The sequence below is a fragment of the Heterodontus francisci genome, chromosome 28, assembly GCF_036365525.1.
Source record: "Heterodontus francisci isolate sHetFra1 chromosome 28, sHetFra1.hap1, whole genome shotgun sequence".
Lineage (NCBI taxonomy): Eukaryota > Metazoa > Chordata > Chondrichthyes > Heterodontiformes > Heterodontidae > Heterodontus > Heterodontus francisci.
Window position 1 is genome coordinate 60,489,940 of NC_090398.1, and position 26,686 is coordinate 60,516,625.

Sequence of the window (26,686 nt, forward strand, 5' to 3'; positions counted from 1 at the left end):
AGGCAACAGCAGGAGAGAGAGAGAGATCACATGCTGTAGTGTTTCGATTTGACTGTGTTTGAGACTGGCCAAACCTGGTCTGAACCAGTTACTTTTGAAAGACTCTGCAACGAAGCATGCTACTGAAAGAAGAAAGCTGTCATTTTTCTTTCTGCAAAATCTCTACAGGGAGCTATAGGCCTAATTAAGTGCCTAAAGAAGAAAAGCCTTTCTTCAAGAAACTGTTTGGATAGCTGAAGGAATTGTAGACGCCTACTGCAGCTGAAGAGATGAATGCCTACTGAGAATCGACTACTGCATCGAATCCACGTGATGCCTTTGTGTAGCCTTTGACGATATCCACATTAGAATACCCCAACCATCAGGAACATAACCTACAAAGACGTACTTATTTACTTATTCTTAAGAAGCAGCTAATTTGTAAAGTCACAACTTTTTAAAACCGGTTAACTACTGTTATTTTTGAGTGTATGTGTGTGAATGGGGGAGTTAGATTAAAATAAGAAGTTATAAGGTCTTTAAACATAGGTTTATCTTGGTAGTGATAAAGATATAGTTTTTTAATGAATTGTTAATTTGTTGTTGTCTAAAGATACCTGGTTTCGTGTGCTTTATTAATTTGACTGTTTTCCAGTTGGGTGGAAAGCTTTGAATAACATGCTGTGACCTGTGGAGTGACGGGACTGAATTGATAGTACGTTGTTCCTGCTGCGATCATAATAAAGTTAATAGCAGAGTTAAAAATGATTCTGTTTTACTGTGGAAAAGAAATTGTTGAGACCTTGGCCGGAATTTTATGCTACGCCAGCAAGCCGGATGGTGGCGGGGGTGGGGGGAGGGCATGGCATAAAATGGAGCGGGAGGCTCCGGGAGGCCTTCCCGACCCACTTCCGCCTCTGCCCCACTTTTCGTAGGGTGGGAGAGGGGTGCGAAAAATGGGCATTTGTCAATTAACGGCCACTTAAGGACCTTCGCCTGCCTCCACGGGGATTTTACCTGTGGCAAGTGGGCGTCCTGGAGCCGGGAAAGGCAGCCCAGTAAAAACCGGTGTCCTCTCAGGACCCCAGGGGTGGGCCCTGATAAATAGGCACAGGGTGCCCGATTGAAGGTCACCCCCGCTGCCCCAAACACCCACAGAACCCAACATGCCCCCCTTACCCCATAAAACCCCCAGCGAGGCAAACCAAACTTACCTGCACGCCTGGCAACATGTCCTTGGCTGGGCTACAGTCCCAGCAGTGGCCACCGATCCCGGTGGCGCTGCTTGGACTAAGAGCTGCTGGCCCGATGATTGGCCAGCAGCTCAATGAGGCAGGACTTCCTCCCTCAAGCTAGTGGAAGTCCCGCCTCGGAACACTGGAAGCTTCGGGACCCATAAAATGCGGGATGGATCCCCAGGCTAGGCGGAAGCGGGTTCACCACTGACCTTTACGTCGGTGTCCAGTCCCCATCCACCCGACGTAAAATCCAGCCCCTTACATATAATCAAGAATCAGAGTTGTTAACTCCTAAGCACGAAGGCTTGCATAGACCTGCAGCTAATTTGTCGAGTGAAAGAACTTAAAAAGAGCAGAGGAACAGCCAAGAAATTTTAGTTCTGATTCCCTAAATTATCCAAAGGATTGGGAAAACTAAAACCATCATAGCACATCACTCTGAGAAAGAATGCAGAACCTGTATGTTTGTATACACCTAGTTCCATATCCACTCCTCGAAAAACTTAAAAAAGAAGTGCTAAAAGCAGATTTTGACAATTACAATTGGAATGAGGAATCAACATTCCTGATGATTTTTATAACACCATTTGGAAGATTCTATTTTAACAGATTACCATTCAGAATTACGTCAGCACTGGAGATCTTTCAAAGGACGATGTCGAGAATCCTGGAAGGATTAGATGGGAATCTGCCACATGGATGATGTGTTGATCCATGGAGCCAAACAACAGGAACACAATATGAGAGTGACAGCAGTACTGCAGAGACTGGAGGAAGCAGGTCTCACATTGAATGAGAAATGTGTCTTTAAACAGCAAATGGTGAGATTTCTAGGACATATCATTGATGGATCAGGCATCAGAGCAGATCCACAAAAGACAAAAGTGATAAAAGACTTTCCAGAGCCCCAAAACATTACAGAGTTACAAAGGTTTATGGGAATGGTCAATCAAATAGGGACATTTCTACCAAATTTAGCCATGGTCAATGAGCCATTACAGCAGTTGTCAAAAATGACAATGTTTGGTGTTGGAGACAAACCCAACAAGAATCCTTTGAGAAAATCGAGAAGATGCTAGTTTTTTCAGAAGTGTTAGTACATTATGACCCAAAGTTATCAAGCATCAGAGCAGTGGATGTGCCATCAACTGGATTAGGAGCAGTCTTATTTCAGCTGCAGAGAGAGATGGGTGATGCAGACCTGTATATTTTGCATCACGTTCATTAACAGAAACAGAGCAGTCATAGAAAAGGACGTGTTGGCAGCAATTTGGGCATCTGAGAAATTTTCTGACTAAGTGCGAGGTCTTCAATTTAAAATTGAAACTGATCATAAACAGTTAGTTACTCTCCTAAACACAAAAGAGCTAGCAAAGTTTAAGATTGATGAGATTTGTTGCAAGAACCGAATACATTCCAGATAACAGCAGATCACAGCAGATGCTTCATCACGTATTTCATCAGCAGGCTATGAAGACAGCGATATTTTATTTCTTGATGAAGTAGAAGTATTTGCTCTGACAACAAGAGCAACTTTACCTGCTACAGCTCAGAAACTGAGCGAAATCAGAAATGCTCTGAAAGCAGATGAAGTATGTGCAGCAATCACAGAATATTGTTTGCATGGATGGTTAGCGGACATGCCACATAACCCAGTTCTAAGGCAGTATTATGAACAATGGGATCATCTGTGCATTGTTGATGATTTATTGATCTACGATTAGAGATTAGTTATCCCTAGGATATTAAGGTTAGAGATCTTGAGCAGATTACATCAATAACATTTGGGAATAACAAATTGTAAAGCCAGGGCAAGACAGTCAATGTGGTGGCCTGGTACATCGAAAGAAATTGAAGAGATGATATCGAGGTGTATCAGGTGCGCTGTCAATCGTCATGAGACAAAGGAAGCACTCATGTCATCATCCCTTCCGTCTAGACCATGGGAACATCTAGGAATGGATCTTTTTGACCACAGAAATAAAATGTTCTTAATAGTAGTCGATGATTATTCAAGGTGGATTGAAGCTAAACAACTAAAAGGTCAAGTGCAGAAGCTGTAATCACATCCTTGACAGAAATCTTTGCTGCACAAGCAAGTCCTGATATTGTAATATCTGATAATTGGGTCGCAATTTTTGAATGTTTGCTTCAGCGAGTTTACAGAAGCAATTGGCTTTATTAATATCACTGGTTTCCCTCAGGCTGATGGTGAAACACAGAGAGGTTTAAGGACTGTGAAAGCGTTATTAAAAAAGAATTAAGATCTTCAATTAGCACTTCTAAGTTATTGCTCGACACCACTTCAGAATGCTTTTCCTCCATGCGAATTGTTGGTGGTGCTACTCCCAAGGTAGGAGTAATGCACTGTTAATTCAGTCCCACTACTCCACAGGCCACAGCATATTAGTAAAGTTTCTCACCTCCTGGATAGTCGCCAAATCAAACACTTTACTTGTCCCCCAGAATAAAGCACACCAAACCAGGTTTCTTTATGTTGGAGAATTTTCTGAGCTTTGCTAATTATTTCTTAACTGTGTAAAAATAGAGAAACAGGACGCAGCTTGTAGCTAACCTAACCAATGATCAGGAAATGTAGACAGAGCAACTGACCACAATCATCTGGCTTCGGAAGGGACAGAGCTCATGATGGATTTTGGGGAAGTGAAAGCAGAGTGTTCATTACTGACTCTTCCGCTTTTATCAAGTTTGTGCAACCTAGCCAGAAGTAACGGCCAAATATAGTACCTGGAGTGTGTACGTTAAATAGGGAACAATAGCTTGTTATGCTCGAACTAGCGCTCGACTGACCTCGGACATTGCAAAGGGCACAGAGCTGCAGGTGGTCTTGTGGTTGTCCTGTGGTTTATGCTTAATTGTGAAACTGTTAGCTCTGCCTTTTTTTATACTATATAAGTCCACGGCGATCTGTAGCTTTTTGGGAGTTGCGCTGGACTGCATTTAGGTAAGGTGTGCTCCCCCATGATATCATGCAATAAAAAATTTGTTCTCAACGTCTGAGTCCGGAGAATTTGTTCAACAATTGTGCACAATCTGGATTTTCTCCAACAATTTGGTGTAGTCGGCAGGATCCCTGAGTTCACGGGATCCAAAAGAACCTAGTGAAAAAAACTAATCGACAGGATCAGGGGTAAGTCAACTTTTCTGCGACCCTAGTGTCTCAATCACCCAGCCTGAGCCAGAATTAAGAGGGCGACTGGGCCCCACGTGAAGGCCAGATAACTGGGAGAGGGGGACTAAAGGGGTCAAGGAAGAATTGGCTGAAACCTGATCAGAAAAGATCTAAATTCCGCGAAGGGAAGTTGAAAAGGAGATAAGTAGAAAATCCAGTACAATGTGGCGAATGCGGTGTAGTAGTAGTACCAAATTCCGGGAATTTGGTGATCCTAATTTGAGTTTGCACGAGCTGTTCCTCCACCGGGTGGAGTAAAGAGGCTGTGGGACAAAAGGGGTTAGGACAACCGTCAGGGACGGTTAACAACTGGGGCTGTGAAATAAACTGCCAAATTGACCCGACAGGCACGAGCCGGAATCTGGCCCGAGAGAGAGAGGCTGTGGGACGGAGGGAGAACGAAAGAGCGTTGGCCTGAGAGACAGGGGTGTGCCGGTTAGCTGACCTTGAGAATTTAACATTAACTGCGCCTGTTCGTTTCCTTGTGGCTATTCGTTTTGTTGTGTCTTGTTTGTTTTCCTGTGATTTAATGCTACTTGATTCATAGAAAAGAATTCGTAAATTTAGAAGGTTTTGAGAAAGTAGAAGAAAGAGTGGCCTCAACGGCTTCCAAGAAGGAAGGGTTGCCCCCGGGGACAAGTAAGCCGTGTCCTCTGGAGAAAGGCAACCCACGTCCGTTTGCCCCCTCGAAGGAGACGCAGAAGCGCCACGGTAAATATGTGTTTTAAAGATAGGAATGTTTTGGAGTAAAAACAAGTAACTGTGTCTTTGATTCGACTGTGAGAATGTCGGAAGCTTCCGCGAATGAATTGAATATCTGGGAAGAACAGCTTGTATTCTGTCGAACTGACTGTTGTTAACTCTTTGTTGTCTGGCTTTAATGTTAAAAGCATGAGTCTATTAAGTTGTTTGGAATTGAATGAGTGTGCAAAGTGATTGTTGAGTGTGTTCATTTCGATTTAAGATTGTGCACCCAGGAATGGGATGCACAATTGAATTATATTTTAAGTTAAAGTTATATTTTTAGTTGGTTTTGCAACTGTGAAAAGGCAATGAACAATTTTCTGAGGGATAATCTTCAGCCTTGAATGTCTGAAGATGTCTGGCAGAAATTTAATTTGGGGTTTGGAACATTGTTTTAATTGGAAACTCTGCTATTGTTTTATTTTGCAGTCTAAATTTGAAGACATGTTTTACTGACTGTTATCTTGTTTTAAGGGAAAGAAAGGAGAGAAAAGGAGATATAGGAAAGATTCTGTCTGTTTAAAAAGATTAAAGTTTGTGTAAGGACCTAGTGTTAAGTTTTTTGTTGCAAGAATGTTAAATAACTTTTTCATTAGTTTTTGGTTTTGTTACAGTCATTTGAAAAGGCGCCTGAAGAAAATGATGTAATTTACCTATCTTTTAAAATAAGCACGTGCTATTCTGTTCTGTGTGTAGTTAATAAGTATTATAAGTTCATAAGTCTGAATTGAATTAATACTGTTAAGGTTAATTGACCTCTTCAATTTGTAAGAACTGGAAATGTCATTTGCAATCACAATGAACTTTCAAGTTTATTATGTCGAGTTTTGGAGGAGTCTTAAGATCCAGACACAAGACTCGTTCATATAACATCGGCAATTTTGATTTAAATATTATTGCAATGAATTGGAATTGGAATCATCTTTGTCGTAAAATTCCTTGGATTGGGACACTCTTGCAAGAGATACAAAAAGTTTGGAAACAATTGGAGTTTAATCTAAAATGCTGTCTTTCCTGATGGAGATGCTTTCCTTTGAAGTTGAAGATGTTACACATGTTTTTGTTGTTTTAAACCCTAAGGATACTAAAAGGAATGAAAAAAAAAATTAAATGGATAGTTATTTTCGATCAGAAAGAAAGGTTTCGTAAAGTGACGTAGCTGAGAATGTTTTGCACTGCCCCTTTGGAGACAAACAAATAACTTAACCCGCTGCAGCTTTTTGCATTGCTGAGAGTCAAATTTATACATATTGGACATTGTTAAATTTTACATTTCTAAGTTAGTCAGATAGAATTGGACAAATTAACCCATTGGGCTCAGGGGCAGAGCCACAATGGATTTTTTTAAGCAGGTGATGGCAAGTTCCAAGGCCACATGAGAACTGATGCCACAACAAGAGATCCAGCAGCTTTGAGAATTTTAAACTGAATTGCAGACATCAAATATCAAAGCATCTTTATCAATGAGACAAAATGCTAGAGAAGGAAAGATAGTTGCAAACAGTTCTGTCCTTAACGTACAAAAAGTACAACCAAGTCTGGGCATAAGAAATTGGAATCAATAAACAAAATTTAATTGATATGAGCGGTGATTTTAAAGCCCTCAAAGGGAAATTTAATTGATATTTAAGAGGACAATCAAAGTTTTAGAAAATAACAAATCAGTGGTTTACTGTGTTGGACATTAGCAATGGGTTCTGGTCCATACAGTTGGCACAAGATTGTCAAAATAAATTTGCATTTACGGTCAAGGGACAACAGTACATCTGGACGTGTCTCTCCCAGGGATTTTATAATAATCCATCGATATTCCACCTTCCTTAAGAAGGTTAGAGTTAAAGTTAAGCTGAAATTGGCACCGATAATGAAGGAAAAGGTTTCTTAACTGGGAATAATAATAAGACAGGGAAAGCATGAGACAGAGCAAAATTGAGTGCAGACAATCCTCGAACTCCCCTAGCTCAAGATATTAAAGCTCTAAAAAAAAAGGACTGTTCCTAATACTGGTTATGAGATTAAACAGACAAGAAGCACCAACCCCCACGGTTAACCCCACATCCGATTTACCGAAGAGTAATGTTAAGAGGCAACAGCCACAAGTGACTGGTCTCCCTTGCCCGGTCTTGACTACAGGACTAGAAAATAGACTTGTGATAATAAAACCTAATAAAATTGTATATGATAATGTAAAGCTTGAGTTGGTACCGGTAATATTGATTTTCTCAGATATCCAGCTACCTGACTGGTGCCCTGAGAAGACCTGAGAGATGTACAAGGTATTACTGTAACAATTGTTGAGACAGGAATTTGGTAATGAGAAAATAATAAAGGGAAAGAGCCATAAACGCAATTTAGTGAATGACGCAGCCACAGTCCTTAGTACAGGAACTTCAATTGTCAATACTATAGATTTGGAAAATGTGGACCAGAAGGTTAGAACTCTCAGTCAGCTAGTAAAGGATATTTTTTTTAAAAAAGGAACAAAAGGTACAGAAGTGGAGTAGCTAAAGTAGGACAGGATCTGTCAAAAACGGTGACAGGACTGGTGAGAGTACGGGAAGGTCATGCTCATACTATTGATGATATCATAGAAAAGGTAAAGGAGGTCCACGACATTTCAAATAATGAAAGTGTTTGTCGTACATGTGGTCCGTGGATGTTAGAACAAACGAAGGAAAATTGGAGGCAAATTGATGCAGGACAGGTACCAGTTTGGATCAATTACACCCAGTTGGAGGACTTAGCTAGTCACACAAATGATAAAATTATCAGGTGCCAACTCAGAAAACTTAAGGTATGGAAATGTCAGGAATGTGTAAATACAGGATCTATGAATATTGGAGTAGTGTTGGAAATACCTGCAATTCTTAGAGATAAGTTAGGGATACAATTACATGAAGTAGAAAATATATGTGTGATAAGGGGAAAAGATTACATACAATACAATGATATTTTACCATATGTTGTGGAAATTGGAAAAGAGGTAATTGGAACAACATTGTCCATTGTCTGAGTGTAGTCTGGAAAACCAGTGATCATCTGACCTCGTCCTATATATATAAAACGGCAGAATCAAAATGTGGATTTAATGCCACTGTAAATTGCACCAGGGAGGCAGAAAAAGCATTGACAGGACTAACCCATGTGGCCTATATGGGAACGGGAGATATTGCTTCACCACCACAGCGAAGGAGTACCAGTATGGACATAAACGGACTTGTCCGGTGAGCAACAGTACATTTTGGTTCAACCCACAAATACCAACCCGAGTAGGGAAGATGGATTTGGTACAGATGCATGAGCAAAAGACAGAAACGATAACTGTGACAGAAAGTATTAAGGAGGATTTGACAAATTACCTCCGAGAATATGAATATACTATTCAGCCATTGCTCACACTCTTGGGTAAAGAGAGATAGCAGCTAGAAGTCATTGCAAGCTGGAACAACAGTCGAAGATGCTGCAAGATGAGATTGACAAGATAAATGATTCTACCTGGCAGGAGGACTTATGGAACTGGGGGTCAGATGTGCAGATACACCCCTGGTTTAGAATTATCTCCCATGTCCTGATAGTGGTTTTGGGTATCATGGTGTTAGATGTGACATACTTAATTTGGCAACTTAAGAAATTAATTAGGCAATGCAAGAGGATGTATGAACACAGGTTGTACAGCTACCCAAAAAGCAATTAGTGTTTGAACTTGCTCTGCAAAAGGAGGGACAATTAGTTATGCCATAAAAAGGGTAATTGTATAACCTTTTCATATATACTTAAAGTGAGCAAATGAATGATCAATGTACTTTATGAAATTGTATTATGTTTATACAATCGATTATGTAACAGTGATGTTTAAATGAATTTTTAATTGTACAAGTGTACCACCTTTTATGTTGTAAGCAAGTATTGGAAGCCCTCGCAAAACTTATGCCTTTACAAAATTCCCGCTGCCCCCTTGTGACATAAGCAGGTAACATATTGAGTGCGACTCCTCTGGGTGTTAAAGGCTGTTTCTAGACAATCGAGACCACTGAAGGCACGTAGGTGGGATCAAGGAAAGGATTCTTAAAAGGGTTGTAGAAGAATCAAGAGGGGACTGTGAGAACGGAATTTTAGAATTTTCAGTACAGAATTTTATGGGGACATTTAAGCTGAGATTAATCAATCATGTATTGCTAGCTTGGCCTTGCGGCTGCTACAGCGCAATGGCAGGAAAGATATTATGCTTCAATGACTACCTTAAATACCTCTCCCCTCCACATACGATGATATTGTGTTATGATGGTATGATAAAAGGAGGGATGTTGGAGAATTTTCTGAGCTTTGCTAATTATTTCTTAACTTTGTAAAAATAGAGAAACAGGACGCAGCTTCTCGCTAACCTAACCAATGATCAGGAAATGTAAACAGAGCAACTGACCACAATCATCTGGCTTAGGAAGGGACAGAGCTCATGACGGATTTTGGGGAAGTCAAAGCAGAGTGTTCGTCACTGACTCTTCCGCTTTTATCATGTTTGTGCAACCTAGCCAAAAGTAACGGCCAAATATTGTACCTGGAGTGTGTACGTTAAATAGGGAACAATAGCTTGTTATGCTCGAACTATCGCTCGACTGACCTCGGACATTGCAAAGGGCACAGAGCTGTAGGTGGTCTTGTGGTTGTCCTGTGGTTTATGCTTAATTGTGAAACTGTTAGCTCTGCCTTTTTTATAGTATGTAAGTCCACGGCGATCTGTAGCTTTTTGGGAGTTTCGCTGGACCGCATTTAGGTAAGGTGTGCTCCCCCATGATATCATGCAATAAAAAGTTTGTTCTCAACGTCTGAGTCCGGAGAATTTGTTCAACAATTGTGCACAATCTGGATTTTCTCCAACACTTTAAACAGCAACACAATTTACTATTTATCAATAAACTAAGTTTTAAACAATAATGAGATAAATCTATATACGAAAAGATTTTATAACTTATTATTCTTCTTAACTCTCATCCACATACACATACACTCAAAAACTGGTTAACTGGGGGAAAAGGCTTTTCTCTTTACAACTGCTTCTTAGGAATAATAGAATAACTAGGGTGTAACGTTCTTTTAGGATATTTCGGGTCGGAGATGTCCAAGAGTTGATTGGTCGGATGCCACTCAAAGTCTCTCCTGGCGAGGATGATGAGCAGTCTGTGATGGGTAGGCGCTCACGGCACTTCATCTGCAGCAGGTGTGACACAGATCATTCAGCAAAGGGCACAGCAACAGGTCTACTTGAGTTTTGAAATAGCAGTCCAGCAATAGAAACTTTCTTGTGCCTTCAGGATCTCCCAAAACATTAGAGGCACCAGGAATCACTCCTGAGGCAGAGATTTTTCAGAGACTGGAGGCAATAGGAATTTACTACCTTTTAAATTGTAGGCTTACTCTCAGCAAAGGAGCCTTTCTCCACAAAGAGCAGTAACTTCCCTTTTCCTGTGTCTTTTCCTCCCCAGGGGTCTTTCCGCTCTCCAGGCCAACCACAGCAACCATCTCAAATGTAGAACTTCTTTTTAAAAGACAGTTTGAGATGCTGTATTTATTGAGAGGTTGTATTAATTTAATACAGTATATTCAAGTGAATTGATATTAACATTTTTGGTACAGTTATATTTTGAGGTATTATGTTAAGAGGCTATATTAGTTTGAAGGTCTGTGTGATTTTCAGGGTCTGTATTAGTTTGAGGGACTGTATTGGTCTGAGGAGGTGTTTGCGCTTGAGGGGCTTTATTAGCCTGAGGGACTGCTTTCGCTTGAGGGACTGTATTAATTTGAGGGACTGTATTGGTTTTAGGTGATGTATTAATTTGACACGCTGCTTTAGTTTGAAGAGCTGAATTAATTTGACGTGCTGTGTTAACTTGAGGATAGATAATAGTTTCAGCGCTGTATAAATTAGAGTGATTAATAGTTTGAGAGACTGTATTAGTTTGAGGGACTGTATTAATTTGAGGGTCTGTATTAGTTTGAGAGTCTGTATTAGTTTGAGAGGCTGTGTTTGTTTGAGAGACGATATTAGTTTGAGGGCCTTTATGAGTTTGCGGGACTGTATTCGTTTCAGGTTCCATATGCACAATTTCCTGCTTTGATTTTTTAACTGAATGGTCACAGTTAACGTGAGCAGTCACATACCAGAATACAGTATAGCAGTAGCCCTGAGAGGACACACTAACATTAGGAATTTAATTACTGAACAATCACAACAGATTGAAAGCCATCACTGAATCAATATGAGAAATATAGAAATGTGTGACGGTGTTTCAAGGAACATCAGCAATGTTGGGAGATTACAGCTTCTAATTATCAGCAGTTAATTCATGTGATCAGAACCGTCAGTATTTGGGATGTTCAAATTCAGTTTCAGCGCTAAATATATTCCATCGCAACAGGGACTTAACTCTTCTGTTGTAATCTGTTTGTTTAAAATTTAAATTATATAATTTGACCAAGGTTGCAACATCAATATCCCTGTGGAGTTCCCGTAAAGTATAAATTAAAGACTCTGGGACTGCATTGTCTCAGAGTTTAATACAGAGAGGTTGCCTGCAACACGAAGGTGACAGATCACCTGACACAGAAAATGCATCAACCAATTAACAGAATCCAGAAAATATACTTTGTGACCCTTGCCATCATTGGTGTTCCTAGTAAGTGACGATAACCATTGAAGGTGTGTAGATCTGTGTGTGAGCTGGTCTCTGGTTTTGGTCTGTGACTGATAACACTGTATGTTGGTCTACTGGTAATTGTTAAACAGACACCTGATCAGTCAAATCTCTTGAATTATCTCTGCCTCAACTGAAATAAATCCTCGGTTTGTTGCTCACAGTCATGCTGTATTATCAAGTTATTTCCTTTACTCGAATATTGTGTATTGTTTAATAAGACCTCAGCGCAAGCAAATTTCTGATACAAGATATTACTGGGAATATCTGTCACTGCAGAATTGTACTGAGTATGTGTCACTAACTGGAGTGGAACACCTGATCCCAGTGGCCATGTATTACTGGGAGTATATTTCACTGTATCATTGTAATGAGTGTGTGTCACTGACTGGCATGGGACAAACTGGTACTACTTTAAAATCTTTCTTTCAGGTTACTGATCTCTCCACTCCATGGAGCTGCCTCCGTGTTTTATGAATGTAATTGGTGACAAGAGGATGATTCTTGTTGTTGGTTGAAGATGTTTTTTGATAAGTGTACGAAGTGAAATGCATTAATGTTGCTCTGGTTCCTATTGAACTGCACCAATGAAATCAGATGTTAACTATTTACTGACAGGTAAACAGCAGCACAGCACTGTTACAATATTCTAATCCTCTGGATAACGACTTATTCTTACTCTGAGTATGGTGACTGTAATCCCCTTCCCGTCAGCACAGTCCTGGGAATCTGTGGATCATGGGTGTTTTTGTTATCTTGCTGTTCCACAGGATGAATGTTGCGCTTTGGTTAGTGACTATTTCAATTTTGTAATTGATTAAGGTTTGATTAACCAGTTTTTATCTATGATTGGAGTTTTCACAAATGTAACCTGCAGTGATCTCTACCCTTAGCTCAGTGAGGTGTGTTCCTGTGAGGAGAGACATCTAATATGAACGTACAAACATGCGAATTAGGAGCAGGAGTAGACAACTCGGCCCTTCGAGTCTGCTCCACCATTCTATAAGTTCATGGTTGAACTGATTACTCCACATTTCCACCTGTCCCCGATAACCTTGCCACTTTTCTGACCATCTGACTCGACTATCAATATTTTTATGCAGCCTACAGCTATCCTCCTCGCTGTCTACCACACGGCCAATCTTTGTATCGTCTGCAAACTTCTTGATAATGCCCCCTACATTTACATCCAACTCATTAATATATACCACAAAAAGCAGGGAGCTCAGTATTGAGTTCTGCGGAACACCACTGGAAACAGCCCTCCAGTCCCAAAACAGTCATCAACAATTACTCTTTGTTTCCTGCCACTGAGCCAATTTTGTATCCACCTTGCTGCATTTCCCTGGATCCCATGGGATTTTATCCAGATGTGGTCTCACCAATGCCCTGTGTAGCTGAAGCAGAACTTTCTTTTGTATTCACTTCCCCTCGTGATAAACGATAACATTCTATTAGCTTTCCTAATTAAGTACTGTACCTGCATACTAGCATTTTGCGATTCATGCAGTCGGACACCCAGAATCCTTCTGCATCTCCGAGCTCTGCAATCTCTCACCATTCAGATAGAGTCATAGAGTTATACAGCACAAACACAGGCCTTTTGGCCCATCGTATCCGTGCTGGTCATCAAGCACCTATCTATTCTAATCCCATTTTCCAGCACTTGGTCTGCAGCCTCGTATGCTATGGCATTGCAAGTGCCCATCTAAATACTTTTCAAATGTTATGAGCGTTTCTGCTTCTACCACTCCTTCAGGAAGTGTGTTCCAGATTCCAACCGTCCGCTGGGTCAAAATTATTTCCCTCAAATCCCCTCTAAACCTCCTTCCCCTTACCTTAAATCTACGTCCCCTGGTTATTGACCCTTCTGCTAAGGGAAAATGTTTCTTCCTATCTACGCTATCTATGCCCTCATAATTCTGTATACCTCAATCAGCACCCCTCAGCCTTCAATGCTCTAAGGAAAACAACCTTTGCCTATCCAGTACATCTTCATAGCTGAAATGCTCCAGCCCAGGCAACATCCTGGTGAATCTCCTCTGCAACCTCTCCAGTGCAATCACATCCTTCCTGCAGTGTGGAGCCCAGAACTGTACACGCTATGGCCTGACGAGCATTTTATACAGCTCCATCATAACCTCACTGCTCTTATGTTCTATGCCTCGGCTCATATAGGCAAGTATCCCATATGCCTTCCTACCCACCTTATCCACCTGTGCTGCTGCCTTCAGTGATCTATGGACAAGTACACCAAGGCTTCTTTTTTATTCTTCCTGCCAAAGTGGACAATTTCACACTTTCCTACATTATACTCCATTTGCCATGTCTTTGCCCACTAACTTAACCTATCTATATCCATTTGTAGCCTCCTAATGTCGTCTTCACAAGTTACTTTCCTACCTATCTTTGTGTCATCAGCAAATTTAGCAACCATTTGTCCCTTCATTTAAGTCATTTGTATACATTGTAAAAAGTTGAGGCGCCAGCACAGATGTCTGTGGCACACCACTCGTTACATCTTGCCAACCAGAAAATGACCCATTTATGACTACTCTCTGTTTCCTGTTAGCTAGCCAATCATCTATCCATAATACTGAGAACATACATTTCAGATTTTCATAAAACATAGATCAGTCTGGCTGCAGTAAATAATACTTTTCGTAAACTGTTAATAATGAAATAAATAATGCATTATTTCAATAAATAATCCACTTCAATATCTGCAATATTAGAAATAAATTGATGAATGTGATTTATAATCAACTTACAGAGAATTACATCAACAAACCAGCACAGAAACTGGATATTCCACTCAACTGGTTTATGTCTGTCTTAATGCTTCAGCCACTCCCCATCCCAGTCTAACCCTATCAGCATGTCCTACCAGCCCTTTCCCACTCATGTACTTTTCTAGATCAGCCTGAAATGTTATTCACCTCAACTACACCATGTGGTCGCAAGTTCCACATTCTCACCACTCCCTGAATAAAGAGTCTCTCCTGAATTACTTCTTGGATTTATTGGTGACTATCCTGATGAACGACAGGTTTGGACTCCTCACAAGTGGCAATATTGTTACAAAAGTGCCTCTGTGTTTTGTTACATATATTTTTTTAGGATTCACTTTTGAAATATTGAAGAAATGTTAAACGTTGGAGTTTGCAAAGGGGGCCACTTGTCTTTGAGAAAACAGTCCCTGGAAATGTTTTTTTAAAGGGGATACTGAGAAGTCTGTTGAGGAAATCAGGCCTTTCCGGGAAACCACTTGACTTCCAGCAACAACAACAAACCTTTCTGGGAAACCACCTGACTTCCAGCTTCATAAGCAACAGAGAACTTTGGAGACCTGGAGAAGTTGTTTACAAAGAGGTGACAGGTCAAGATTGATGGAGGCCAAAAGGCTGAACTCCTGTTGCTGGTTTCACTTTTGAATTGGTTTGAGTTAGCGTTGAACTGTATAAAAAAGGAGAGAACTTCCAAGGAGAGAAGAGAATTCCCAAGGAAGGCGAGAAGACCACAAACGAGCTCAGCTTTCTAGCACCTCTCTAAAAGACCCTGAGAAGACCATTATGTCAACTCATCTCATCTCCTGTCTTTGAAGAAAAGCCTGCTAAATTAATTATCAACAGTGCCTGAAAAGAACTGCTCTAAAAGATTCCAGTCTACATGCACTTGGATGCCACACTGTATGCCGGTTTTAGAAGACAACATATCACATCTGCTGTTTCTTCACGAATGAGCAAGTATGCAGCCCAAGTTTTTTGTGTCTGTAATAGAGCTCTAAAAACAAAAATCCCTTTATTTTTCCAGTTAACAGATGTACGTGTGTGTGAGTGCGAGGGGGAATAAGGTAAAAAGGGAAATTTAAAATTTCAATCTGTGTGTTTATGTTTTACTTCATTAATGGTTAAGACATTTTTTTGGAATAAACTGATCATTTTTTTCTTTATTAAAGTCACCTGGTTGGTGTATTTTATTCTGGGATAATAATAGAGTCTATGATTGACTGTATCAGTAAGTGGGAAAAAATGTAACTATGTGTTGTGACCCCTGGAGAAGTGGAACTAGAATAAACAGTGCACACCTCCTGTCTCGGTCACAACAATATCATCCACACGTATCCTCTGCCAATTCTAATTTTCATTTTAATAGCCTCTACTAAGTCACACCTCAAACTTCTCTAATCTTGGGAAAAGTCCTTTCTGCTTGTATTTCACAGGATCCCCTGTTCTTTGATCGCATTTCCATGGTCTTGTTAAGCTTTGATTCTAACTTATATCATTTGTGCATCGAGAGTCCCAGAAGCCTTTGCCCCTTTGATTACTTTATCAATTATCTTCCCCCTTTCTACCTTAAATCTCTTGGAGTTGTTTGATGAATTCTTTCAATTATTTCTTCCCCTCTCATATTTATTTCACTACTTCAGCCTCACCAACTGCTCCGTTCTGTTCCTACTATCCCATAACATGTGAGTCTTCGTTCCTTCTGAGGTCAGAGCTGCTCTCCAGATGTCCATTTATATTTCTGTCCATGTCACTCTGCCCCTCTCTGCTACAAAGTCCAGTAAACCCGAGCTGCCCTTTAACGGATAGCAGATGGGATCTTTCCTGACCCACAGCAGTAGGTCGTTTTCCAGCCAATTTCCCTCGACTGTCTCCCACGGTACATTCTGAGGGCCACATTTGGAATTTATTAGTTTGGCTCCATTCGCTTGTCATCCCCACTGGAACCTCTCCCTCCATCACCTGCACGGAAATACTCAGGTTCCTTTTTCACCTCCTTTTCCAGTACATTCTTTCACCTTGAACTGGAAAAAAAAATCGAACTTGCTTCTAATTTCCGTTCCTCCCTCGCCTTCACATGGTCTATCTCAGGCACTTCTCTCTCTCGACTTCTCTATTTCCATTTCAGATTGGCTGTCCACCAATATCTACTATAATCCCACAACCTCTCACATCCAGTTTGACTAAACTTGCTCCTTCCCATTTCCTGTATGACTCTATTCCATTCTCCCCTTCTTCTCACCTTCCACTCCAACTACCTTCGCATGCAACACATCATCCTCCTCCATTTCCACCATGTCCAGCTAAAACCAACCACAAATACATCCATTCTGAAGAAAGGTCACAGACCTGAAGTGTTAACGCTGCTTCTCTCTCTACAGATGCTGCTGGACCTGCTAAGTATTTCCAGCACTTTCTGTTTTCATTTCAGATTTGCAGAATCCGCAGTACTTTGCTTTTATTACCAAACACATCTTCCCATCCACTCCTGCCCCCTGCCCCTTGTAACACAATGGTTCAGACTTCTGTCACTCCCAACATCTGGTTTCCCTTCCCCACCCAGCACCTTCCTCACAAGCACAGTAGATACAACATCTGCACTTTCACTTCCATCCTTCCCACTGTCCAGGGCCCAAACACTCCATCCAGGTGAAACAGAGATTTACTTGTGTACTTCTTCCAGTGTAGTTACTGTATTCACTGCCCACCATGCAGTTTCCTGTACCTTGGAAATGACGTAATGCAGATAGAGTGATATCTTTGCTGAACGTTTCCTTTCAGTCTAAAAACAGGAACCTGAGCCTCTGGTCACTTCCCCTTTAATTCTACATCCCGCTCTGACCTCTCTCCCCTCTGATTGAGCGGCAACTCTTGGAGGTGGGATATACTTCCTCACAGGGACAGAGACCCCGACTGCAGGTAATTAATTACCTGAGCCACACAAAATACAGTAGTGGCTTCCAGGGCGCGGTGGAGGCAGTCTCGTGCCCGGCTTTCCAGCCGGTGGGCAGGGCCACTACATCCTCGTGAAATTCTGGCCATTAACTCAGTTTCTCTCTGCACAGATGATGCCTGTTCATTGCTTTTATCAGATTTAAAGAAAGCTCAGTATTTTGATTTCATTCAAATACGTAGAGCTGGATATTAACAGCAGCAGATATGTGGGTAGGTGGGAGAGAGTAAGGACAGAGTTTCAGCATGCTATGATGTTTTAATGTGAGTCCTTGTCCTTGGCAGGTTCTCCATTCATACGTAAGCCTGATAGGCAGGCTTGGCATCCAGTCACGCGAGGTGGACAGTGGAGAAGGCCGCAGGACAAAGTATGTCCTAAACTTGATCTGGAAGGGAGTTGTCCAATCGGGGGCTGTCCATTTCCCAGCCTTTGGTTATTCCCCTATCCTGACGGAGTGATCCCAGTCTGCTGGGGATGTCCAATCCCAGGAGTGTCCAATCCCAGATGCTCGGATGGTGCACATCCTGGGCAGGGTGGAGGTTGGTTCAACCCTTGGGCTGTATGATCCATGACCCAATAGTGGATGTGTCGATCCTGGGTTTTGATTCACCTCAGAGCACAGAGAGATTCCAATCCCGGGAATGGGGAGGTGATTGTCAATTCGGAATGTCTTTGTGTGGAGGGTAGTGTCTGATGGAGAAACCTGCTCCGTCAATGGTAATTCTGTAAATCAGGTTAAATCAGAGGCTTGAAACCTCAGTATAATATTTAACATGCTGACCCGCCTCCTGGGTGCGATTGGTGCTCCTCTCCTGTCCCTCCTCTGTTAAACCAGAAAGTGCACAGTTTGGAGGTGGGTTGAGTTTGTGGTTGAGGTTTTTAAGTTTTAAACACTGACCCAATCCCAACCCACCCAGTTTTGGTGTTGGAATCGAGCCCTCAGTCTCTGGATTCAGAGACAGAGAATGTTTGATCAGTAATTTCCAGTCTCTTTTTCCTTCTCTGTCTTGCAGTTAATTCACTGGCAATTGTGATCCTGTCCCGGGGACAGTGCGGACTCTCCACCGGCACCACTCATTACCTGGTTGCCATGGCAACGGGGGATCTACTGGTCATTATCACTGAGGTCATTCTGCGGCGGATCAACTATTATTATTTCCCGGGATCTTTCCTGAACATCACCCCTGTGTGTCGTGTATCACTGTCCTGCTTCATGCAGCCACAGACTGTTCTGTCTGGTTCACCATCACTTTCACCTTTGATTAATTCGTGGCCATTTGTTTCCAGAAGCTGAAAACTAAATGTTGCACCGAGAAAACTGCAGCTGTGGTTTTAGCAACAACCTGCATTCTACTCTGTTTAAAAAAACATCCCCTTCTGCTTTACAATTGAATCTGGAGAGATAATCGACAATGTACCATGGTCCTGTTGTGCAAAGCCAAGTTATTTTACTGAGGCCGGATGGCTGGGATTTGACTGGTTTGATACAATTTTAACCCCATTGCTTCCATTCTCTTTATTTCTGATGCTCAACGCTCTGACTGTCAGACACATTTTCGTGATCAGTCGAGTCCGTAAGGGCCTGATGGGTCAGAGCAAGGGAGAGAATCGCAGTTACCCAGAGATGGAGAGCAGAAGGAAGTCTGTGATTTTACTCTTCACCATATCTGGCAGTTCATACTTCTGTGGTTGACATCTGTTATATATTTTATAACTTGTAATATTTCAGGGATATATCTCGAGGATTACACTGATCCTTTCTATATATTTGGACAAGTCGGATTCATGCTGCAGATTCTAAGTTGCTGCACAAATACATTTATTTATGGGGTGACTCAGTCCAAGTTCAGAGAGCAGGTCAAGTACATGGTGAAATTACCGGTTACATCAATTTATCAATTAATTAATAAACTAAACAACTGAGAGCAGCCCAGAGGCGGGTCCCAGTGCCTCAGCTTGATGGCTGCTCGGATGGACGGCCCGAGTCCCTGCCTAAACCCCATGTTAGCTGACAGCAGTTCTCTCTCCTCAGGTTCTGCCACTGACACTCATAAAATCTTACATCACCACTCTTTCCCTCAATAAAACAAACCTGGAACCTTTACATTATCCTCACTACTACCTCTGGTTCCTCTCTAATATCCTGGAAGATATTGCCATCTCACAAATTCATGCTTTTCGTTCCTGGACAGCAATATTTCAATCCCTCCCATCAGGTTCCGTCCTGCCACAGTCACAAAACAGCTCTTATCAAAGTCACAAATGTCAACCTTTGTAACCGTGACAAATGTAAACGAATACCTCCTTGTGTTCTTGATCTATCTAAAGCCTTTTACTGTAACCACCCATATAGATATATCACTGACCTCACTTGTACTGTCATTACCCATACAGATATATCACTGACATCACATTTGCTGTCATACTCCTACAGATATATCACTGACCTCACTTGTCCTGTATCTACCCATACAGCTATATCACTGACCTCACTTGTACTGTCATTGTCCATACAGATATATCACTGACATCACATTTACTGTCACTACTCATACAGATATCTCACTGACCTCACATTTACTGTCTCTACCCATACAGATATATCACTGACCTCACTTGTCCTTTATCTACCCATACAGATATATCACTGACCTCACTTGTACTGTCATTACACATACAGATATATCACTGACCTCACATTTACTGTCCCTGCCCATACAGATATATCACTGACCTCACTTGTCCTTTATCTACCCTTCCAGATATACCACTAACCTTATTTGTACTGCCACCGTCCTTCCAGATACAACACTGGTCCTCCATTGCCCTACTGCTCCGCCTCAGGTAGAAGACGCTCTCTCCTTTACAATTCCTTACATCTCATAGCTGCTGGGTTCCATCACCCAATATAGATGACGAGTTCAGCATTTCTACAGATTTATCTATTCATTTAATTCAATACAGAGCATGTAATCTATTTAAGATTAACCCAAAGGTGAGGAGTTAATCAGAACGATGCACCATCCGTGGCGAACTAAGGAAGTTAATAATCATATCAAATTAAAAGAAATGCTGTGAATATTAATTCTAGGCCAGAAGATTGGGAACATTTTAGAAACAGACAAAGGATGGCTGTGGGAGCAGAATTTTCGAGAACAGAATAATATGGGGGCATTTAAGGTGAAATAATTAATCAATCATGTGCTACTAACAAACTAACCTCGGAGCTGCAGAGACAGCTTATCAGACATAACTTCATAGCTTCAGGGCTGCAAAGACAGGTTATCAGTAGAAGTGGACAAACAAGCAAAAACTAACAGGACAGCTGCAGCCTGCTTCATAGTAGCCTATTGTACAACAATCAGCCTAATGGTCCAAGGAGATAGGGGAATGAGAAACTGCTTGAGGCGAGGGTGACAAGGCAGTGCCCCAATCAGGCCCTGACACCAAGAAACCTCAACATTTGTGAACCAATTGGGAACATAAAGGGGGAGTCACTGATTTGTATGAAGAACTATAAGAAAGGCTTGATTTCCCCGCCCAGGCGGGAAGAGACAGGAGAAAGAGGGAGGAGAGCCCAGGTTTTGTTGTTGTTCGCTTTGCTGATGATGTAACCACGAAGTACTCCAATAAAGTTTCTTAAAGCTACAGTCGGACTTCGTCTCTCTTTATGTAACCCATGAGATCATACAACTGAGATCCTACAACTTGGCGTAGTCGGCAGGATCGCTGGAGGATAAAGACCAAAGCACTGGACATTGGACCTTTATTGGGCCCCAGAGGTAAGGACTCCTCTTTGTTTTAAAAGTCCTCGGTCGTTGTCTAAGCCTGGTACTCCACAACGTGATCCCGAACCTTTCTGTTCCGCAACTCGAGACTCGGGGGAAAACAGAAACCCCCTATATATTCAGGCGCCTTATTCGGCGGTATTTGCTGTAATACCGACCCACGGGCTTCGAAGGAAGCCCCCTCGGCTCGAATTTATCTGTAAAAATACCCGGTTATATCGACCATACGGCATTGATAAAATGACCGATGAAGGCAACCGACAGTGACCAACTACCGTCAAAGGTGGGCGGGCCCCACCTGACGTTCCCGAAGATGAAATACTTCTGCAGTTGAAAGAGTATATAGAGCAACAGTTTAATTTGGCTAAAACATACCTCGAAATTGGGAAAAAAATATGGCACCACAACGGGACAGTGGTCCCTCGATGATATAAAGAGAATCTGGGGAAATACAACCCGTTTAAAGGATAAAGAATGGATCTAATGGTCCCCAGTCGTCATGGGCTAGATCCGACAGCGTATTGTAATTATCCAACAAGCTCAACGCGACCGCGACCAAACTACTGCGAAGGGCGGCACAGTGGCGCAGTGGTTAACACCGCAGCCTCACAGCTCTAGCGACCTGGGTTCAATTCTGGGTACTGCCTGTGTGGAGTTTGCAAGTTCTCCCTGTGTCTGCGTGGGTTTCCTCCGGGTGCTCCGGTTTCCTCCCACATGCCAAAGACTTGCAGGTTGATAGGTAAATTGGCCATTATCAATTGCCCCTAGTATAGGTAGGTGGTAGGGAAATATAGGGACAGGTGGGGATGTGGTAGGAATATGGAATTAGTGTAGGATTAGTATAAATGGGTGGTTGATGGTCCGCATAGACTCGGTGGGCTGAAGGGCCTGTTTCAGTGCTGTATCTCTAAAACTAAAACTAAGACCAACTGAAGGCAGTCTGCGAACAATTGAAAAAGGAAAAGCTTAAAGTGGAACAGTTAGAAGCTGTCCATAAAAAGCTGGAAATTGAAAAGGGAAAGCAAGAAATTGGGAATAAAGAACTGAAAAGACAACTATAGGACGAATGAGCGATTCAATTGAAGGGACAAGTACCGCTTTCCGGACCCCACCAACCACCACCACCGACGAACATATATCCGAGTTTGAAGACGTTACAAAAAGAACAACGCCTACTGCAACTGCGTGATGCAGGTCTCGCGGAGGACGAGTCCTTTAGTGAAGAAAATGATACTGATGATGATGATGGTTTGCCTTTCCCACGACGAGCTCCCCTCAAACAGAAACGCATTCAGGTTAAACAGAAAAAGAAGATGTGGACGGTAACGATGTCACAATGGCCCAGCAGAACACCTACTGGACGCATATCTTGGTGGATCCTGAGAAGATTGATGAGTGGTGCAAAGAATTGCCTGACCCAAAGACAGGGGGTCAGAACACGTGGGAACAACTGGAATGTCTGAAGGGAATTTACCACCTCCACCCGTGGGACAGGGTACAGATTCTGACTGTGATAGTGCCCGGGAGAGCAGCGCGAAGACTGAACAGAGAGGTCAAAGCTGCTTTGGGCGCGGACGAACAAAAACTAGATGCCGGATGGATTGCGATTGGCCAATGGGTGCGAGCATTCTGTCCTGCAAAGACGGATTGGAATAAAATTACAGCCTGTCAGCAAAAAGGTACCCAAGAGCTGCGAGAGTATGAAGAGAGGTTTCGATCCGTTTGGCTGGAACACTCGGGGATAACGGACGTTGCTCCGGAGGATCTGGACCATAACTGTTTTGGGCCCTTGAAGTCTGCCTTTATTGCTGGACTAAAACCAGAATTATCCAAGATGTTGAAGATAACCTTACCAGAGTGGGAAGGCGCGGGAGTAAAGTACGCACAGTTAATTGATCGATGCAGTCAGCTGGACAGGGACATGGGAGCAAAACTCCGAGTTCTGCAGACAAGTCGTATGCCAAAAGAGCCGGACAAGGGGCGAGGTTGGCGACCCGGCGAATGTCAATATTGTGGGAAGGAAGGCCATTGGGCTAAGACGTGTTAAGCAAAAGGACGAGGCAGAGGATGTCCAGGATACAGCCCAGAACCTAAATCAGGACCATCTCTGGATGATAACGACCTCTTAGAGAAGCTGAAACAGCTTATACAATTAACACTCCAGCAACAGAAGGAGTTATCATCTTTTCTTAGTGCGACAAAAAACTAGAGGAGCACCCCCTCGTCATTTCAGTGCCTCTCCGGGCGCTATTAGAAAATAGGAAAGATGGATTGTATATAACTGCGAGGGTGGGCGACCAAGATATTGACTTTTTATTGGATACCGGAGCCGAATTATCATACCCCAACAATACGGAAACCCCCTACTAATAGACGGTAAGACTAAAACAGCTCACGGAGCAGGGGGCAATTAGTTGGTAATCAGGAAGACTCAGCCCGTACTTATTGGTTTTGGTCCGGACGAATTGATAACACCAATTTGGATAGGTCCGGTGGACCAAGCCCTTCTGTGTATGGACATTCTTACCCAACTGAACTCTTCGTTACATTTTAAAGGCGGCCAGGTAACTTGGTCTATCAGAACTTTGAAGAGTGAGGAGCTGAGGGAACACCCAATATGGGCCCAGGATAAGAGCGATTGTGGGCTACTTCAAATGGAACCGGCAACATTTATGGGATGTGCTCCGCCCTGTACTAAACAATATCCCATTAGCCGAACCTCCGTTGCGGGAATCCTACCCGTAATCGAACAGTTAGAAGAGCGAGGCGTGCTAGTTAAAACACACGGTACATCCAACAGCCCTGTGTGGCCAGTACTGAAACCAAACGGGACTTGGCGGCTTACTGTCAACTATAGGAAAGCTAACCAGTGTATTGGATCAAAAGGCCCCTTTGGTAGTTGACCCCTCTACGATATTCAATGCCCTGAATCCAGAACACGAATGGTTTTCTGTTATCGATATGGCTAATGGATTCTGGTCGGTGCCACTGGCACCCGAGGTCCAACCGTGGTTAGCCTTTACTGTACAACAGCAACAGTACACCTGAACACGACTGCCACAGGGTTTCCACAACAGCCCTACGGTATTTCATATGGCCCTGCAAAACCATTTGTGGGAGTTACCTTCCATGCACTCCATGGTCATCCAGTACGTTGACAACATTCTGTTAGCCTCTGAGACAGAGGAACAGCATGAGCAAGATCTGTGTACCCTATTAGACCACCTTCATCAGAGAGGACACAAAGCCAGTATCGACAAAGCACAAATAACTCAAGGGGAAGTTGTGTACCTGGGACAAAAGATTTCGAAGGGAAAGAGAGAATTCACCCAGGACAGGACTGCCACTATTCGAGCTGCCAAACAGCCAACCACTATCCAGGAACCTAGGTCTTTTTTGGGTTTGTGTAACTTCAACAGAAACTGGATAGACTCCAACACACAGCCTGCTCAACCATTAACCGATCTCCTGAAGGGAAAGTGGGCCTCTAAAGAATCCGTGACTCTAACCAAAGAACAATAAGAAGCTTTTGGAAACTAAAAGAGGGCTTTGTGCTCAGCGCCAGCCCGGGGAATCCCCAACAATGGGAAACCGTTCACACTGTTTGTACACAAAAAAGAGGGATATATGACTGCCATACTAATGCAGGAGCACGGGGACAAACAGAGACCTATTGGATATTATTCGAAAAGACTGGACACCGTCGCCCTAGCATGGGGCAGTTGTTTGAGAGCAATGGAAGCTGCATGTCAAGCAGTAATGGCTACTGCAGGTCTGGTGTTAGATCAGAAGTTAACCGTTAAATATCTGCACACAGTCCATACTATGCTATCCATGAACAGAGTATCCCAAGTGACCGCAGCTAGATGCACCCGGTGGACAGCAGTCCTACAGGCTCCGAATCTCCACATCGTCTGGGCCAGCCGGTAAATGCAGCGACTATGCTCCCGTGGCCTGAAGAGAGAAAGGAAGAAGAACATGATTGCGTGGAGATTATGGAAGAAATAGAGGAGCTTACCCTAGCGGCAATGGAAGCATTGCTGAACCCAGATTTAATCCTATTCATAGACGGATCCTCCTTTGTTGAAAACGGTATACGGAAAGCAGGATGGACAGTTGCAACTCAACATGAAGTTGTGAAAGTGGGATGCCTGTCTCCAGGAACGTCGGCCCAACAAACCGAACTGCGAACCCTGTCGGAAGCATGTCGAATAGCAGAAGGGAAGACAGCTAATATTTACACAGACTCACGGCATTCTTTTGGAGTCGCTCACGACTTTGGTCAGCTGTGGCGTAAAAGAAGATTTCTCACTGCAGCTGGTACACCTATTCGAAATGGGAAAGAAGTTCGAGACTTGCTAGAGGCGATGCAATTGCCACAAAAGGTATCCATTTTGAAATGTAAAGCCCATACGAAAGACAACACTATAGAAACAAAAGGGAATGCCCTAGCCGACAAGGTAGCCAAGGAAGCCGCCTTGCAGGTTGATCCCCCGGACACACGGCCGCAAATATGTGAACTGAATGATTCCCGTCTGACACAAGATCTACAAGTGATGCAGAGTGAAAGTTCCAAAGATGAAAAATGGACCTGGATGGAAGCAGGGATGAAGATATGTGACGATGGCATCTGGAGGCAAAGGGACACCCAGAAACCCGTCGCACCACAGGCGCTGATGCCCTTTTTAGCCCAACAAATTCACTCCTGCGGACATCTGGCCGGGCAACAGATGACAGCACGGTTCCAGAAAATCTGGTGGGGTCGAGGGTTTTGAAAAACATGCACAGCTGGTGGCTGACCGCTGTGTGGTCTGTCAGAAAAACAATCCAGGACCCACTACGATAATGCCTCAACTAAGAGCCCCTGCTCCAGTCGGCCCATTCCAGTGCTCACAAGTTGACTATATCACTCTCCCACCTTGTCAGGGATACACCGGCATTTTAGTCATTGTTGACAAATTTTCTAGATGGGTAGAAGCCGTCCCAGCCAGCAATGCCACGGCCAATCACACCGTGAGGGTCCTGTGTAAGGATTACATCCCCAGATAGGGAGTACCGGTCAGCATTGACTCTGATCAAGGAACTCACTTCACAGGCGCAGTTTGTCAGGAAGTCAGTCGACTACTAAACATTACGTGGGATTTACACTGTCCTCATCACCCACAGGCAACAGGTCAAGTGGAACGAATGAATCAGATGCTAAAACAGCGACTATCCAAGTATCACCAGGAAGGAATACAATGGCCTCAGGCGTTACCAATAGTTCTGTGTAGTATCAGAGTGACCCCGAACAGAACTACAGGCTTGAGCCCGTTT